The sequence below is a fragment of the Sceloporus occidentalis genome, unplaced genomic scaffold (genome assembly GCF_023333645.1).
Source record: "Sceloporus occidentalis isolate IW3139 unplaced genomic scaffold, rSceOcc1.0.p SCAF_43, whole genome shotgun sequence".
Lineage (NCBI taxonomy): Eukaryota > Metazoa > Chordata > Lepidosauria > Squamata > Phrynosomatidae > Sceloporus > Sceloporus occidentalis.
Window position 1 is genome coordinate 3,394,975 of NW_028317023.1, and position 9,349 is coordinate 3,404,323.

Consider the following 9,349-nt stretch of genomic DNA (forward strand, 5'->3'; position numbering starts at 1 on the left):
AGAAGGAAGTGTATTCAAGTGCTGATAGCTTAGACCTAGTGCCTAGTATATTTCCACCCCTGTGAAGACCGTATCTGCAGAAGCATTTAGATAATATTATATGGATTACAGGATAAAGCTTACCAGGGAGGGTTAAAGGATTTTAACATATATAGCCTGGAAGAAAGACATGACAGGGGGATAGATTAGAAAATTAAAAAAAATGAAATACTAAAAGGGAATGAACACGATAAAGGAAGAGAGTTTATTTAAAAGGAGAAATACTACCACAACGAGAAGACATAGTCATAAGCTAGAGGGGCAACGGTTTAAAATATTACTGAAAGGGTAGTGGATGCATGGAATAGCCATCCAGCAGGAGTGGTAAAGGTTAATACAGAAAATGAGTTTAAGCAAGCATGAAATAGACATAAGACTAAGCTAGATATAAGATAAGGCCAGGGACTAAAAGAAGTACTCAGAGGCTGGGAAGACTAGATCAGCCGAATGGTTCTTATCTGCCGTCACATTCTGTGTTTCTATGAGTGGTATTATGTAGTATTATTATTATTGTGCCCGACGTTATATTTATTTTGACAGTTACAATATGAATGGGTCAGTCTTGACCAGGCAGGTGATCAGACACCTGTCTCTACTCTGTCACGCTGTGCTGCCGTGCTAGTATTGCTGAGTGCCAGTCTCCATGATGGCTACTGCTGCTATGCACCACCATCAGCCAGATTACCCATAGAAACATTGCGTGTATACAGGATAATACAGTTCTGCGTATCCCACCATGTGTGTTCTGGGGGTGCTCTCCAGAACCATATAGTGCTCCTTAAACACTGGTTTTATATGAGTAGGTTAATGGTGAAACATACCGAAACGGGTCTCTTATCCTTCAGGTAAATAGAGGGATCACAGATGGTAGGCGTCCCAAGAACAATGCAGGGAGTCATAAAGAGCAGGTTTGAATAACAGGAGTAACTCCGAGCAGAAAAAAAAAATGTCTGGCTATAGACCAACTGCCCTGCAAGCCATCTGTGGTAAAATGTGACAGGCGAGCCATGATACTAGAATACAATGAGCATCCTTTGCTGATCGCACCAAAGTTGATTGACATTGTTAACACAGTAAGCATGTTTATTCTGGAGGATGATTAACCGAAGCATAGACATAATGAGGTGTGGGACAGGTAATGGCTTCTGCAGACCTGGAGCCAGGAACCCATTGTCCATCACTAGCCTTCCAAGGCTTTATGGATGTGAGGTGGCTCTTAGCAAAATCAAACATTATAGAACCAAGCGTGGATCAGTGCAAAGTCAGTATAGAGCGGCAGCCATGCTACAGATATGATTGATTATATAGGCTCCGCTGAATTGGGATACTTTGACATGGCAGGCTACATGTTCACGGCCATATAATGTGATTAAATCACTAACATTAACATCACAGACTGGAGTTTTAAGAGCATTTATAATCTTTGAGTATTTAGCGGCTGACCAGTGACTTCTTGCAGATTAAGCAGAATACACAAGAATGTCATCATTGAGATTTTTATCTCTGTAAAATCACCTTGGGCAACTACCATGAATTTACACATAGCCTTAGCTTAGAAGGCGAGGAATAATTGTGGGGTAAATTTAGCGGGTCAATAGCCCACAGTCTGTGGCAGAAATAATTTTTCCAGTTCTAGTCAAAAAAATATTAGCATCCCTCTTTATAATAGCCAAAACTGGGACAATCTCCAAATAATTAGCTCAAACATCACGCAATCTGTATAAACATTAGAACTTGATTAGAAATGTATGAGTAACAGAAATCATACCTTATGATGGGGCTGTTCCCAGCAGCTGGGGTACCAGGCAGTACTGGTCCCGTTTATCTCATATGCTAATTAGCTATTGAAAGCGATGCTCCTTTTTCAGCTACAAGCCATTAATATCATTGTTCCATGACTGTAACATTCCCAAGGCCTTATACGCCTTATGTTTTCTTGTGATTCATGGTAAATCCTTGAAATGAAAAATTGAAGCTTCTGCTTTGACATTCTTTTCATAAATGATGGGGATTTCTGTGAATATACAGGGGTGACTCTGGATGTTGTGGGGGTCATTCCGCACAAAGACAACATTTAGTTATTATACAAAAAAATAACTCAGTACGTATATTCACGTGCTTGTTAAATATTACATTATAGTAAAAATATTAATTGTATATATATACAGTATCTCACAAAAGTGAGTACACCCCTCACATTTTTGTAAATATTTTATTATATCTTTTCGTGTGACAACACTGAAGAAATGCCACTCTGTTACAATGTAAAGTGAGCGTACAGCCTGTATAACAGTGTAAATTTGCTGTCCCCTCAAAATAACTCAACACACAGCTATTAATGTCTAAACCTTGGAAACAAAAGTGAGTACACCCCTGGAAATGTCCAAATTGGGCCCAAAATGTCAATATTTTGTGTGGCCACCATTATTTTCCAGCAGGAAATTTTCTTCACAGGTTGCCACTGGAGTCCTCTTCCACTCCTCCATGACGACATCACAGAGCTGGTGGATATTAGAGACCTTGCGCTCCCCCACCTTCCATTTGAGGATGCCCCACAGATGCTCAATAGTGTTTAGGTCTGGAGACATGCTTGGCCAGTCCATCCCCTTTACCCTCAGCTGTGGTCGTCTTGGAGGTATGTTTGGGCCACATGGCAGTATTCCAACATGATAACGACCCGTCTCTGAGGGAAGGGGATCATGCCCTGCTTCAGTATGTCACAGTACATGTTGGTATTTACGGTTCCCTCAATGAACTGTAGCTCCCCAGTGCCGGCAGCACTCATGCAGGCCCAGACCATGACACTCCCACCACAATGCTTGACTGTAGGCAAGACACACTTGTCTTTGTACTCCTCACCTGGTTGCCGCCACACACGCTTGACACCATCTGAACCAAATAAGTTTATCTTGGTCTCATCGGAGCACAGGACATGGTTCCAGTAATCCATGTCATTAGTCTGCTTGTCTTCAGCAAACTGTTTGCGGGTTTTCTTGTGCATCTTCTTTAGAAGAGGCTTCCTTCTGGGATGACAGCCATGCAGACCAATTTGATGCAGTGTGTGGCTTATGGTCTGAGCACTGACAGGCTGACCCCCCCACCCCTTCAACCTCTGCAGCAATGCTGGCAGCACTCATACATCTATTTCCCAAAGACAACCTCTGGATATGACGCTGAGCACATGCACTCAACTTCTTTGGTCGACAATGGCGAGGCCTGTTCTGAGTGGAACCTGCCCTGTAAAAGCGTTGTATGTAGAGCAACCATTCTTTTTTTCAGATCCTCAGAGAGTTCTTTGCCATGAGGTGCCATGTTGAACTTCCAGTGACGAGTATGAGAGTGTTAGAGCGATATCACTAAATTTAACACACCTGCTCCCCATTCACACCTGAGACCTTGTAACACTAACAAGTCACATGACCGGGGCCCAATCCCTGAAAAAGCAGCCATTATCCCTCCTCCACCAAACTTTACAGTTGTTAGATACAGGCAGGCAGGTAACGTTCTCCTGGCATCCGCCAAACCCAGATTCGCTCATCAGACTGCCAGAGAAGAGTGATTTGTCACTCCACAGAATGTTCCCACTGCTCCAGAGTCGAGTGGCGGCGTGCTTGACACCTCTTGATCTGGCGCTTGGGGTTGTACTTGGTGAGGCCAGGGCCGGCCTTAGGGGTGTGCGACCGCACAGAGCGCCATGGTAGCAGGGGCGCCTGCCCGGGACTTAACTTAAAACATCGGGGGGGTTTTTTTGTTTTTTTTTAAACTTTATTTAACATCATTCATGTTAAATAAAGTTTAAAAAAAAACCCCCGATGCTTTAATCTAAGTCCCGGGCAGGGGCGCCGAGCGGTTGCTCGTGAAGTTCTCAGCAACCGCTCGCCGCCCCTTACTCTCCGTGACTCTGTCGCGGTGCCGACATCTCATGTTGCGTGCCGGACTATTCCGGCACTCAACATGAAATGCCGGCACCGCGGCAGAGCGAGAAGACGGATGCCTCCCGCTCTCAGCGCAGGACTCCGGCAACAAGGTAAGTGTGGGGGGGTGTAGTTTGAAGGGGCAGAGGGGGGGTGTAGTTTGAAGGGGCAGATGGGGGGGTGTAGTTTGAAGGGGCAGATGGGGGGGTTTAGTTTGAAGGGGCAGATGGGGGGATGTAGTTTGAAGGGGCAGAGGGGGGTGTAGTTTGAAGGGGCAGAGGGGGGGTGTAGTTTGAAGGGGCAGAGGGGGGGTGTAGTTTGAAGGGGCAGAGAGGGGGGCGCCAGAGGAGTAGTCCGCACAGGGCGCCACAACTCCTAAGGCCGGCTCTGGGTGAGGCTTGCATGATTATGTTTATTTACACAATTTAATTTGTAAAGCAGTTGTTTCACTGTCTCTTATTACTTTAAGGCCTGTAGAATGCAGCAATACCCTTTTTTCTAGCAAAGATTTTGAGCTTCTAGAAAAGAGGTGGAAAAGGGGACAGATGGATTTGGGTCCCTAAGCTATACTATCCCTCCTAGATAAGGACACTTGGAATGTATAAGAGCACATAGCAAGAAAATCCTATACTAATGAATGTATACCCACTGCATCCTGCATAACGAAATGGCAAATAAACAAAAGCCAAAAGCAGCATTCACATTTGTGTGCAGAACGTTGGGAAGGGAGAAGACTGGTACATGGACAAACCTTAATATGTATTTTAAAGAACATTTCATCCAGATATTCCTGTTCTTTTTCCCCATGCACTGGCACGTGCTATCATGCAAGCTGAGAGAGGCCATGTTTGAGTAATCAGCAGGAGGTTGTATGTAAGGACAGCATGAGCCGAGGTTTAAGCCAAGGGAAATAAACAAACCTGATGGAAAGTGACTCACCGGTGTACATCCCGCAAATTAGTTTAACAGATATTTCAAGAAATGTTATTACAGGGTATCTGTTACAGATAGGAAGGAGAAGTGAAACTTCATAAACAAATACAATGTGTTGAAGCTAGACTTAAATGCACCAGACATCTAAAATAATTGCTTTAAGTTTCCAATCATATCTGTCTGCGTGTGTCTCTGCTGGTCTCACATTTAGACAATGAGTCCCGCTTATCTTTCAGTCTTGAAACCTGGCTATGGTGAAAGATTTAATTCCTACCTTCCAGCACAACCCATATCAATCTCTGAGCAGTTTGTGTATCAAAACAACGTTTGAGATACAGAGGAAAGCTCGGGAAAGGGGCCCGCCAGCACTGGGAGATACCGGGAACACAGGCAGTAATTGTTCTGTGCTCCAGACTGGTTTCAGGTAACGTTTCTTTTGTGACAGTTGGGCAGCGATTGTCCCTCTTGTCACGCTGGTTGCGATGGGAGATGGTTCTGCGGAAGGTTGTGTGAGTTTCATGCCCTCCTTTTCTCTACTGGTATCATATTAACACGCAAAGATTAATCAGAAAGTGAGACTTAAGAGGAGACAGCACACCGATATTTAACAGCAACCTGAACACCACCTATTCAACCACCATACCACCTATTCAACCCAAAACTGGAATTTGCGATACAGGAATAATATATATCAGCCCAATGAGAATTATAGGCATATTATGCCTAGATAATTAAAATTATCACATTAAAGGTGCACATTTCTACTTAATATATGGTTCAGTCAATTTTAATGTGAAGTCCTACATTAATTGCTGGCCCTTTAGTGTTGATGAATGTAGGATTGAGCGTGGAGACAAGGCCAATGTAATACAGCACACCATTTTGCAAAGCTAAACCATTAGCTCAGCCATGACCCTGATTAAAAGAACATAATCCCCAAAATTGTATTATTACGTATGAACTAGAATCTATCATAGTCCCGGGGGAGGCATTAACTGAGAAAGAATCAAATGCTAAACAAACTCCTATATGTGCTGGGGTGTTGATATAATAAAGAATTGATCAAATTTCCTTCACACCATAGGAAATTAAGGACACTGTGTAAAGATTACCATCCAGAATTCACAAAGTAAATACGAGGAACACTTGGGCTGGGCCCATATCCCATAATCAAGACTGACAGGACACCATAGAGTCAGACTCAAATATGTAAACTATAAAGCAAATTAATTTTTGGAGACACTTAACTTTCCATGTGTACCATCTTGGTTGTCATATACAGGTTGTTTTTTTTTTTTTTTTTTTTTTTTTTTGTAGAAACCATGTCTACCAGAGTCTTGACTAGAAGCAACATCAAGTCAGTAATCCTTCACAAAGTTGAAACCGCTGCAACTGAATTCTCTGGGCAGAAGTAATGGCCAAGGGGAATACAGTCAAGGTTAGTAGATGGCGAGAGGAAGTGAGGACATGTTCTTAAAGAGGCAGGGTGAGGTGCTACAGCATGGGATTCAAGTCCCAGGAAGATGCATTAGTTAGAGGTTAGGATCGCTGTCTGGAAAAAGCCAACTTCTATCCAGATTGATGGAGGCTAGATCAGAGTCCAAGAAGCTGTCCCACACTTTAATATAGATTTTAAGAGTCGTTGGACGCTAGCTCTTTTTCGGGGATATAAAGTCTAAATAAAGCACAAAAGTCTAGGCCCAGAAATCTCTCTAGAGGAAGAAAAGCCAGCTACTAGACAGACTTCCACGGTTTACGATCAGGCTGAAAACGTGCAGTACCAGAATTCTGTTGACTCAGGACTGAAATTAGGCTTGTTTGGGCTATCAAGAGCCAGTTGCCAGCTTGGCACCAGGGTTCGAAGACGGAAGATGACTCGGTCCCACCCTCAGTGCAAAATTATTAACGAGCATAAGGTTTGTTATCTGTGGGATCTGGAGAACTTGCATGATGTAAAACTCTTAAGGAACAAAAGTGTTGGATTACACTGAAGCAACCAAAATACACTGGACACTTTATTAGGTACATGTGTTCAATTGCTTCTTAACACAAATAGCTAATCAACCAATCACATGGCAGCATGTGAATGTCAATGCATTTAGGCGTGTACACGTACTCAAGCCTTGCTGAAGTTCAAACCGAGCATCAGAATGGGGATTTAGGTGACTTTGAACGTGGCATGGTTGTTGGTGCCAGATGGGCTGGCCTGAGTATGTCAGAAACTGCTGATCTACTGGGATTTTCACGCACAACCCTCTCTACGGTTTACAGAAACAGTCCGAAAAAGAAAATATCCAGTGAGCGACAGTTGTGTGGATGAAAATGCCTTGTGGATGTCAGAGGAGAATGGGCAGACTGATTCGAGATGACAGAACAGTAATTAAACCATTTGTTACAACCAAGGTATGCAGAATACCATCTCTGAACGTGCAACACGTCAAACCTTGAAGCAGATGGGCTACAGCAGCAGAAGACCACACCGGTTGCCACTCCTGTCAGCTAAAATCAGGAAACCGAGACTACGATTCACACAGGCTCACCAAACAATGGAAGACTGGAAGAACGTTGCCTGGTCTAATGAGTCTCGATACCAGCTGCGACATTCAGATTGCAGGGTCCGACTTTGGCGTAAAAAACATGAAATCATCGATCCATCCTGCCTTGTATCAACGGTCCAAGCTGCTGGTGGAGTAATGGTGTGGGGGACATTTTCATGGCACACTTTGGGCTCCTTAGTTTACCTACCTCATTGGTCAGATCTGGCTTTGACCAACAGGTGAACTGTATTCTGAAGTTCAGAATAGAACCCCAGGTTATGGTCCGTATTTGCATCAACTTCAGTGCCAAATGTTTAACCTTGGTGGAAGCCTTACTTTGCATCTCCTACTACTCAGTGAATACTAGAACAGACAGAAACAGGTGCACAGCAGAAACAGAAGAGCAGGCAGTACAAGATCACAAGCTGCTCTATCTTCAAACAGCCACTTTAAACAATGAGCTAGTGTGCTCTGGAGGCTCGCCTCAAAGACTGCATGAGGCACGTTAGTGGTTCATTTCTGCCCTAAATAGAAGCAGAGTTTTTTCTCATGGTCAGCGCTGCCAGAAACGTGTAAGGCGTTTCACTCTACCAGGTTTTGATATACTTTCTTACCTCTTGTCTTGATGGAATAAACGCTCCAAAGGAAAAAAATTTGTCTACCATTTATTTGCATCAGAGGGACTATATGCCGATTGTGTTTGGGACACTGCCGATTTACTTAATGATGCAAAGGTTGGCACAAGACTAAGTTAACACTATACTACATGCCGGTTAGTGTACATACGAACGACCAAAAAACGGGTTATTTGCACCAGGATTTGATGTTCATGACACACACACACACACGCACGCAATCTGAGGGCATATCTACTGGTTTCCAAACCTTCCATTGTAATGCTACCTACAGAAATTAGCCAACCATTGTCTGTTTCCTGATCATCGATCTCAAATCTATTTTTACACTGTCACGGTATAAACGTACAAAGCTCAAACAGTAAAATATAAGTGGAGACTTGGCTTAAGAGGAAACCTTAAAGAACTTGAATGTGGTTCCTTCTTTTTAATATTTATAAAGGCAAACACTTGTTTTCATATAAACTGTACTGTACATGTGCCAAACCCAGACAAAGTATCCCTTTATACAAGATCACAAGCAAAACATTGAATATATAGAAAAGGGAGAATCCAGTACAAAAAAAAAAACAAAAAAAAAAAAACACAGAAGTGACTTTCCTGTTTGTCAGTCGGATACCTGTGGCGACAGAGGGAACTAATTAAAAATAAGCCATCATTTGAAGGGAGGACAGCAAGATCAGTTTCTCTCCCCGAAACCAGCCAGAGATATAGAAGCAGTTGGCAGAAGAGTGCTGGTGATTATTTTTTTTGGGACACAATTTCAAGCTTTTGTGTTGCCTCCCTGTTGGACATTTTTACAAGAACAGCTGATTGAGAGTAAGCTCTAAGGACAGGATACACTTATGTTCTATGCATGACATGATAACATTACAGAAGAAACTAAAACTGCTCTTTGAGGGACCGCAGTGGGTGAAAGTATACCGTATACCACCCTAGAGCAGGGGTGTCCAACCTGCGGCCCTCCAGCTGCTGCAGGACTACATCTCCCATAATGCTCTTTCAGCTAAGGGGCTGGCTGAGGAGTATGGGAGATGTAGTCCTGCAGCAGCTGGAGGGCCGCAGGTTGGACACCCCTGCCCTAGAGCCTCAACATCAAGTACCGCCAGAAGTCCAGCTTCCTGCTTCTCGCCAAACGAGCAGATCGATCAAGAAGTCTTTCGGACCGATTCTTGTGTGAGAAGATGCACTGTTGGAGGTACAGATGTTACACAATGCACTAGAACGTAGAGGGTGGCAGGACATTTATAAGTGCATATAAAGGAGGTGTAGGTGCAGCTATGGCATGTAC